Below are 9978 nucleotides of genomic sequence, written 5' to 3'. Positions count from 1 at the left end.
CGAAGGTTGGGACATCTAAGCTTCTCACAAATAAGGAAAGCATGCAAATATCAGGCAGTTCGCGATCTTCCAGATATCAAAATTTCTGACAACACCATATGCAGATCATGTCAGTTTGGAAAACAAACCAGGACTAACTTTCCAGAGAAAGAAGGATCAGCTAGCATGCCTCTTGAGCTAGTACATACAGATACATGTGGTCCATTCAGGAAAAGAACACCTAGAGGAGAGGAATACTTGATATTATTTATTGACGATTTCTCCAGGTTTGTCTGGTTAGGACTTATGAAGCACAAAGATGAAGCATTCGAAAAATTCAAATCCTTCAAAGCCTTGGTTGAAAATGAATCAGGTCACAAAATTAAGTGCCTCAGATCCGACAGAGGTGGGGAATTTACTTCAAATGAATTTTTCGATTTCTGTGATGAACATGGGATAAGGAGAGAATTCTCTACAGCTAGAACTCCTCAGCAAAATGGAGTTGTTGAAAGAATGAACAGAACAATCCAACAAATGGCTCGTGCTATGCTTGATGAATCAGGAACTCCCGCAACTTTCTGGGGTGAAGCTGCACATGCTGCGGTTGTTATTCTCAACAAAACAAATGTCCGGGTGAACAGCACTCAAACTCCTCATGAGCTTTGGAGTGGCAGGACTCCTTCGGTAAAGCACTTCAAAATCTTTGGGAGCAAATGCTATATCAAGAATACTGATGAGCAGCTTGGCAAACTTGAACCTAGAGCAGATGAAGGCATTCTTCTTGGCTATTCTCCACATAGCAAAGCATACAAATGCTACAATAAAAGACTTGGCAGAATTGTTGACAGCATTGATGTAGTGGTTGATGAGAAGGGATATATTCCTAGGCAAGTACATCATGAAGATATAGAAGAAGATGAGGGCTACCCTCAAAGACAGAATAATGAAGAAGAAGAACCCCAAGGAGAACCTCAAGAAGAACCAGAGGAGCAGACAAGAATAGAAGAGAAAACTCCATCCATATATGTTCAGAAGAATCATCCAGAATCTCAGATTGTGGGGCAGAAAGAAGCAGGTGTACAAACAAGAAGAACAGTTGCAGAAGCCTCAAGCTATTTGGCATTAATCTCCTCTACTGAACGACAAAATGTGAAAGAAGCATGCAAAGATGAATGTTGGGTGAAAGCAATGGATGAAGAACTTGAGCAAATCGAAAAGAACAACACTTGGGAGCTGGTTCCTAGACCAAAGGATAAGAATGTTATCGGAACAAAATGGGTCTTCAAAAATAAATTGAATGAAAATGGAGAAGTAATTAGAAACAAAGCCAGACTTGTTTGTAAAGGGTATGCGCAGCAAGAAGGAATAGACTTTGAAGAAACTTTTGCTCCTGTTGCAAGACTTGAGGCCATCCGAATGTTCCTTGCTCTCTCAAGTTTTCAAAACTTCAAAGTATTTCAAATGGACGTAAAATCAGCCTTTCTGAATGGAGACTTGGAAGAAGAAGTGTACATTGAATAGCCAGATGGGTTCATTCTTGGAAATGATCCAAATCTTGTATGCCGATTGAAAAAGGCTCTCTATGGTCTCAAACAAGCTCCAAGGGCTTAGTACTACCGGTTGGACAAATATCTTCATCAACAAGGTTTCTCAAAAGGTTCAGCAGATAGCAATCTGTATATAAAAGTTGAAAATGACAAATTGCTAATACTTGTTGTGTATGTAGATGACATTATTTTTGGCAGCAATGAAGAAGCTATGAGTCAAAGCTTTGCCTCGGTCATGCAGAAAGAATTTGAAATGTCCTTGCTAGGAGAACTGACATATTTCCTTGGTTTGCAAATCCAACAAAAGGAAGGAGGAATCTTTTTATCTCAAACCAAGTATCTCAAGCAGATTTTGAAGAAATATGGCATGGAAGATGCAAAACCAGTATGTACACCCATGGTCACAGGATGTAGTCTCAGTGCAAATGATGAATCTGCAGCAGTACATCAACCAACCTACAGATCTATGATTGGAAGTTTACTATATTTGACAGGTACCCGACCGGACATCATGCATGCAGTTGGAATAGTTGGAAGATTTCAGGCAAATCCGAAGGAGACTCATCTTCAGGCAGTAAAGAGAATTTTCAAATATCTTCAAGGGACTCAAAATTATGGCTTATGGTATCCTAGAGATACAGATCTTACTCTTCATGCTTATACAGATGCAGATTGGGCCGGAAGCGTGGATGACAGGAAAAGCACAAGTGGTGGTGCGTTCTTTATGGGTTCCAGACTGGTATCTTGGTTCAGCAAGAAACAGAGTTCCATTGCCTTATCTACAGCTGAAGCAGAATATGTTGCTGCTGCATCTTGTTGCACCCAACTCCTTTGGATGATGCAGACTTTGCAGGATTTTCAAATCACTTGTACTCCACCAATCCCCATCTTGTGTGATAATACAAGTGCAATCAGCATCTCAAAGAACCCTGTTATGCATTCAAAAACCAAGCACATACCAATCAAGTACCATTTTCTCCGGGAACAAGTGCTTGAACAGAAAGTCAAGTTGGAGTATGTTCCTTCCAAGGAACAAGTTGCTGATATTCTCACCAAACCATTGCCCAGGGACACATTTGAATACCTCAGGAAAAAGCTGGGGGTTGTTGATGCATCATCTTATTGTTGAACATCTTCTTATTGGTGGTACAAGGCTCAGGGGGAGCACATAATGCATTGTTGGCATTATGGAGAAGGAGATCTTGGAAATAGCTGCAATATGTCTCTATCTCTTTCATGGTGGATTTCTGGTTATTTGTTGCAGATCTGGAGGAGCATGAGCTAAGGGGGAGCATACCCTTTGCCCTTGATGTCAAAGGGGGAGAATGAAGCTGAAGCTTGTAAGGTTGAGGTTGCCATCAAGTCCAAATGGGGAGATTGTTGGCATTATGTTATCTGGTATGACTGTATGTTACAGATGTTGTACTTGATGGCAACTCCAGTGGTAAGGCTCTCAGTTTGTTGAAAAATTAAGAAGGACGCAGGCAATCGGTTCAGAAAGTGCGTCCCCACAGGTATACCATGCAGAACCCGCGTCCAGGGACGCCGGCCAACCGTTCAGGGGGTGCGTCTACCCAGTGCACACATTTCAAGGCAGAGAAAAGCACGTGGGGGTTTCTTGTGTGGTATCTAGCCGACGGTTTTATGTTTCTATGGTGTCGGCTCGTGGTATTGTTCCATGTTTTGGGGAGGAGCTTGCCTATATAAAGCAAAGGAGTTCATTTGGATTGAGCAATTGTCTTGGGTTGAATATCTTATTTGGTGAGATCTAGTCCAGATCTAAGAGGGCAAATCTTCTAATGGACTGTGATCTCTATGGCGCATGATCAAATCTGTAGATCTGACTGTTTGGGTTTGTCCTAAAGCCTTCATATCATTTATATCTAAAGGGTCGCAAGTTCAATGAAGGGAAAGTGCGCCGGGACGCAGGTACTATAAAGGGCAAGTGCGCCGAGACGCAGCACAGTAGAGAGAGACCTGCGTGGGGACGCAGGGCGATCAAGGTTCAGGTGCGTCTCTGAAGCAGAAGGACGCGGCGCGATAGTGTTTTCAGGTGCGTCTCTGTAGCGAAAGACGCGGCGCGATAGTATCTTTGGGTGCGTCCCTGAAGCAACAGAACGCAGAGCAGTCAAAGGAACAGTGCGTGGGCACGCAGCGGAGCAGAAGGATATCTGCGTGTGGACGCAGAGTAGCAGAAGGTTAACGGCGTCTGGTCGCAGGCCACAGAAAGAAAAACTGCGTCTCTGTTTTAAGATGTTCTGTTGATTGAATTTCTCTATTGATAAGGTGTTCTGGGTTAGTTCTGTTGTTGCTGATCTGATATCTGTAGTGATCTATATCTGTTATGTACTTGTTGATCATCTGATGCTTTATGAAAAGAAGTAGGGGGTTGTAGTTCCCTTCCAGGAGTAGACTGGAAAACGAGAGAGAGAGAGAGTTGTAGCTCTCTGCAGGTTGCAGCCTGCGTACTGGTAAAGGACTGCACCAGTACAAAATCATTGTAAAAGAAGTTTCTAAATTGAAAGAAGATAGAGACATATTGCAGCAGGTGGTTTTCACCCACATTGGGTTTCCACCTTACATCTTGTGTTCTTTGGTGTGACTATCTGTTTTTCATGCTCATTATTTTATGGTACTGACATGCTAAAATAATTCAAAGATCAAATAAGGAAGATTTATTAAATTGCTAGATAATACTGATTCACCCCCCCTCTCAGTATTATTTCCAACAATATGTATCTCGTGGCTACAAAATGGACCTATCAAGCATTGAAAATGATCAATTATTTCCCCTCAAAAATCAATTCTCCCAAGACTGGTCAAAAAGTTCAGAATGAGGGCACAAAAATGAAGTGTGTTCTTGAACGAAACTTTTGGAGGTCTTACTCAACTCAAAATTGAGATCATGATAGCTCATTGGAAATATAGTTATGTCATCCAAAAATTTATTTGGACATTCCATATTGGAGAAAATGTGATTTTCCCAAGGTCACTCAAGAAGTGCAACAACTCTCTTGTAGAAACTGTACTTTTGACATTTCTCCAAAACCATAACACTTGTGTAAAACGTGAAGGATTTTTTTCAGCCTTTGACTATTATGGACAAAAACCTCTCTCACTTTTGTAAAATTCATCTCGGTTTGGTTCGAAACGTAATTTGAAGCAAAACTGGCCTTATGTGCGGCAAATGGTTTTTACCTTGGAATGACTTCTTGAAAAATGATGGAGAAATGATGTTTATGAGTTGGAATGGCATTGTACTTGCTGAAATGACCTCCCTTAGGCCTCCTCTGCTCAGATGTCTCTGATTCCATATCCAACCCTAGCTTAGTGGGATAGGAAATTAGGGTTTAGTGCTTGTGGAAAATGATGATTTAGGCACCCTTGGGAAGACAACTCCCTTTGGCATTAATTGAACCTTTTGAAAATTTACCTTTTCACTTGACTATTTCCTTTGACAAATTGATCTTTTGATGGTTTTGAGAACTCTTTGAATTTGACTTTTCTTTAATGAAGTTGGCATATAGAGATTGAGTTGGCAGCCTAGGAACAATACTTATTACATATAGTGAACATAAAATTACATGATGAAATGAGCATTTCTCTTTATAAATCATCTTCACATGGTGAAGAGATGTTATTTGATAACCCTTTACTTGATGGTCTTATGCAATGGAATGGAGTTTTATTGGAACCTTGGAAACCCTAATGACCTAATGAAACCTTGAAAAACCTTAAAAGACCTAATGAGACCTTGAAGGACTGAATTTCAAGATGACGTGACTGATGTGATGGCATGATGTCATTAACTTTATGGAAAATGGATGCTCAACAAGGTTGAAATGAGCCAGAAAGGGGTAAATTTCTAAAAGGAGTAAAGGAAACCCTAATTCAATCTTCAGTGACCAAATTTTTGCATGACGGCCTAGTGGAATGACAAAAATTTCAGAATGGGACCCTAATATGACATGAAAAGAGGATTTTTTTATCAGTGATGGCAATATGCAAATACTGACACTAACATTGGCATTATTAGGGATGGAAACTCCTTGGAGGTGTCAAGAACACGTAGACCAAGTGCTTAACCATGTGGGCCAATACAGTCAAAGACTTAAACTGAAATGCATGACTAAACGATGAATACTAAAATGACACAAACTGACTTGTGACGAACTGAAAAATGACTCAATACTTACTTACTTAACTGTCACAAGTACATACAAAACTTATTAATGGCAGAAGACCATCGAGATTTGAGGGCTTCAAATCCTGATGACAGCCACTTACCTACTGAAGAAATATGTACAATCATGTGAAGTGATCCTTCCAGTGTAACCAATCTAGTATATGTCTACTTACTAAAATTCTGTGCTCACTTTCCTCAAGCACACAAAATGATGTACATGTAGGAAACTCACAATAAAAATTGAAACCAAGGCTTATGCTAACAAACTAGACAACATTCATCTTCTCCAATGCTTGCAAAAGACTGCTGAAGGGATCTTGAAAATCCCGAAACATTACCTTGTCTTGAGATCCAGCAACAAAATTACAAGTACTCCCTTCATTCTGATATGAAAGAATAGTTGGTTTTTGATTGATAGGAAGGTATAGGGAAGTACAACCTTCCACTGTCTGAGTGTTGGCTATACATTCCTCAAGCATGAGAAATTCTGTCTTGATTTCTGGCATACTATCTCTCTCAGGCTCACACTCAAATTCATAGTCTAAGTCATTCTTAAACAACAAACATTCTTCAAGATTATCAAACGTGACAACCCTATCATCTTCATGAAAGAAAACAATATCTGTTAGCTGATCTATAAATCTAATTTCAAGGTTGTCCTCATTTTCAAAAGTGGAAGAAGTTTCACTAACATCTTCTTGACTATGTGAACACTACAAACCAGCATTAGCTTGGTTTGTAACATGACCTTTTAGGAGTTGATCTATCTCGCCGTCAAACAGAGGAGAAAGTAATTTTTGTTTTCTTTTGCTAAGACAATAATTGTCTTCTTTCCCTCCTAAATATTCACAAGGATGCTGAATATGGTCTTGTGTATTAAGTGACTAGATTCTTCAGATTGTCCTTGAAACTCAAAACTGAAATTTCTATTATTTAACACAGAGTCATCCAAAGAATATTTTTCACTTACTTGAACAAATATCTCGTCACGTTTTTTATAAAGGGACTGGATTACCTCCTTCTGAAGACTTTGTTCTGATGGGACGAGAACATTTGGGTTGATAGCTTCGTTTTCTTCATTCAAGGTGATCTCAACAATAGAGCTCTCCTTCATGGAATCCGGAACAACATACTCTTCATCATCACAATCTGGATCTAGATCTGGAACAACCAGCTTGACCTTATCACAATCTAAAATTGGAACTTGATTTTCCTTCATACCATCTTCTACTGCAAGAAGATCTAAAATTAGACCTTGGCTTCCATCATTTTCAACTATACAAATATCTTCATCGTTCTACAAACTTTCCTTAGCATCTTGACAAGTATCCTCTAAGATTTCTTTATGCTGTTGAAATGGAATTTCATACAGGGTTTCCATGATCTCATCGTCCGTGAATGCATCATCTCCATAAACATTCTCAAGATTTTCAATAAAACTATCAACATGTTTACAATAGTTCTGAACTAATATTAAGGATGGACAAGATTCTTTATACCTTTCAAAGAACATGGTATGAAAATCCTTTAAACAATAAATACAAGTAGGTGGCAAACTTTCATACCAAGATTGGGCTTCACCTTCCACAATGGCCATGAATATATTCATCAAGTAGTCTTCAAGAAAATCAATATTTAACCTACGCACATGCATGTGAAATCTCACTAGATGAAGTGCAACATCATAACCTTTCACATCTTTGAACATAGGAAAATTGCTTTGCCAATTTACCTTAGGAATTTTATTTGGGAAACCTGGAATGTGATCTCTTTTCATTGGAGCATACCTTCTTGCAACAGATCCCATCTTGAAAGTTATTCAAGCTACTGATCTTAATGTAGAGGAGTCGCCATGAAGTGTTGATTTTCTAGATCTTCAGTAAATCGAGTGGCCAGGTGAATGGTACAACCTTCCTATGTGTCCAACTGTTGTTCACCATCAACAATTAGATCTAAAATTTGCATACACCCAGGGAAAATGAATCTTTCATCCCTGACAATGGTGTCAATATGTTATCACTCCTTCGGACCTCCAAGGTTGAGGAAGAGTCCAACTGAGGTAACCACAAACCAATCTCTTGACTTGGTAGCTAGCCCTACCAAGTCAGAGAGGGCTCTCTCCAAAGAATCATAGCTAAGAGGGCTGGATGGATTAGGGTTTTAGTCTAGGTATAAAGTGCAGAGGGTTATTTTGATATGATTTGATTGGGTTATTATTGGATGAGGGTATTAGGTCAAAGGGGCTAGGTCAGGGCGAATGAGATACAATTGCAGACATCCAAAAGGGTAAGGTAGGCAAAAGGTTTATTACTTAAAAGGTGATTTGGTGAGACGATTTAAGACTGATGAGGAGTTAGGAAGAGCATAGGAGATGTATTCTTCCTAAACTGAAGAAAAATGGACAAATTATGATAACTTTCCCAAAAAAAAGCATAAGCAAACTTGTATTCTGCCTATCAACTTGAAAATTACCATATAACAGACATGAAATGGTTTATAAGCATAAAAAAAATTCATAAAAATGATAACAAAGAAGAAACAATGCTAAACAACCATACCACATGTATCCCAAAGAAATAGCTGCAACTCATTTATTAATATTGGCCAAAATCTGTTACAATAGTGTCTCTGATCACTGTACAACATCCAACTGAGTCCAACCTCTGAAAAGAGTGAAGAAAGGGAAGATATAGACATCAAAACAACCTTCTCTCATCCTCAAGGGTCGAATCCCTGAGTTGAGGAAGAGATCCACAAAAATCTAAACTAATACCTAGAGTCTAGGGAGGTCCAAGTGACTCCTCCCTAATTACATTGAAATTGATTCATTTGACTTGATGATAACTTTTTCCTGATGAATATACCCCTATGTAACTTATCCACATCATTATTACATTTAAAACATCAATTAAATTATTAAAAATTTGATTTAAAAGGATGGAAAATCAAATCTAGAGAAAAATAGTGAAAAATCAGGCAACTGCTCGATTGCACCATCTTTCTATCAAGTGTGTCCTCCATCTTGCAAGCTGATTTTGACTGCCTTCCCAATGTCCAAATTGAGCCCAGGATAGATTGTTGGAAATATTATACTGTCTAGTTTCTAGATATACCTTTAGTTTCCAAAATGTACTTGATTTTACCCTCCAAAAGTTCATTCTCCCAAGACTGGTCTATGCGTAGCGCCAAAAGGAAGTGTGCAGCGCCAGAAGGAAGTGCCTCTTTGGCAAGTGCGTAGCGCCAGAAGCAAGTGGGAAACACTGAATTCAAATCGACTTTTGGGTGCCTTCCTAAAGTCCAAATTAATCCCATGATAGCTCGTTGGAAATATGTATCTCGTGGCTACACAATGGACCTATCAAGCATTGAAAATGATCAATTATTTCCCCTCAAAAATCAATTCTCCCAAGACTGGTCAAAAAGTTCAGAATGAGGGCACAAAAATGAAGTGTGTTCTTGAACGAAACTTTTGGAGGTCTTACTCAACTCAAAATTGAGATCATGATAGCTCATTGGAAAGATAGTTATGTCATCCAGAAATTTATTTGGACACTCCAGATTGGAGAAAATGTGATTTTCCCATGGTCACTCAAGAAGTGCAGCAACTCTCTTGTAGAAACTGTACTTTTGACATTTCTCCAAAACCATAACACTTGTGTAAAACGTGAAGGATTTTTTTCAGCCTTTGACCATTATGGACAAAAACCTCTCTCGCTTTTGTAAAATTCATCTCGGTTTGGTTCGAAACATAATTTGAAGCAAAACTGGCCTTATGTGTGGCAAATGGTTTTTCCCTTGGAATGACTTCTTGAAAAATGATGGAGAAATGATGTTTATGAGTTGGAATGGCCTTGTAATTGCTGAAATGACCTCCCTTAGGCCTCCTCTGCTCAGATGTCTCTGATTCCATAACCAACCCTAGCTTAGTGGGATAGGAAATTAGGGTTTAGTGCTTGTGGAAAATGATGATTTAGGCACCCTTGGGAAGACAACTCCCTTTGGCATTAATTGAACCTTTTGAAAATTTACCTTTTCACTTGACTATTTCCTTTGACAAATTGATCTTTTTATGGTCTTTGAGAACTCTTTGAATTTGAATTTGCTTTAATGAAGTTGGCATATAGAGATTGAGTTGGCAGCCTAGGAACAATACTTATTACATATAGTGAACATAAAATTACATGATGAAATGAGCATTTCTCTTTATAAATCATCTTCACATGGTGAAGAGATGTTATTTGATAACCCTTTAATTGATGGTCTTAT

Source organism: Pinus tabuliformis, chromosome 7 (assembly GCF_031772625.1).
Source record: "Pinus tabuliformis cultivar Carrire ecotype Pingquan chromosome 7, CPIR1, whole genome shotgun sequence".
Taxonomy (NCBI): Eukaryota; Viridiplantae; Streptophyta; class Pinopsida; order Pinales; family Pinaceae; genus Pinus; species Pinus tabuliformis.
Note: the sequence above shows the minus strand (reverse complement) of the source record.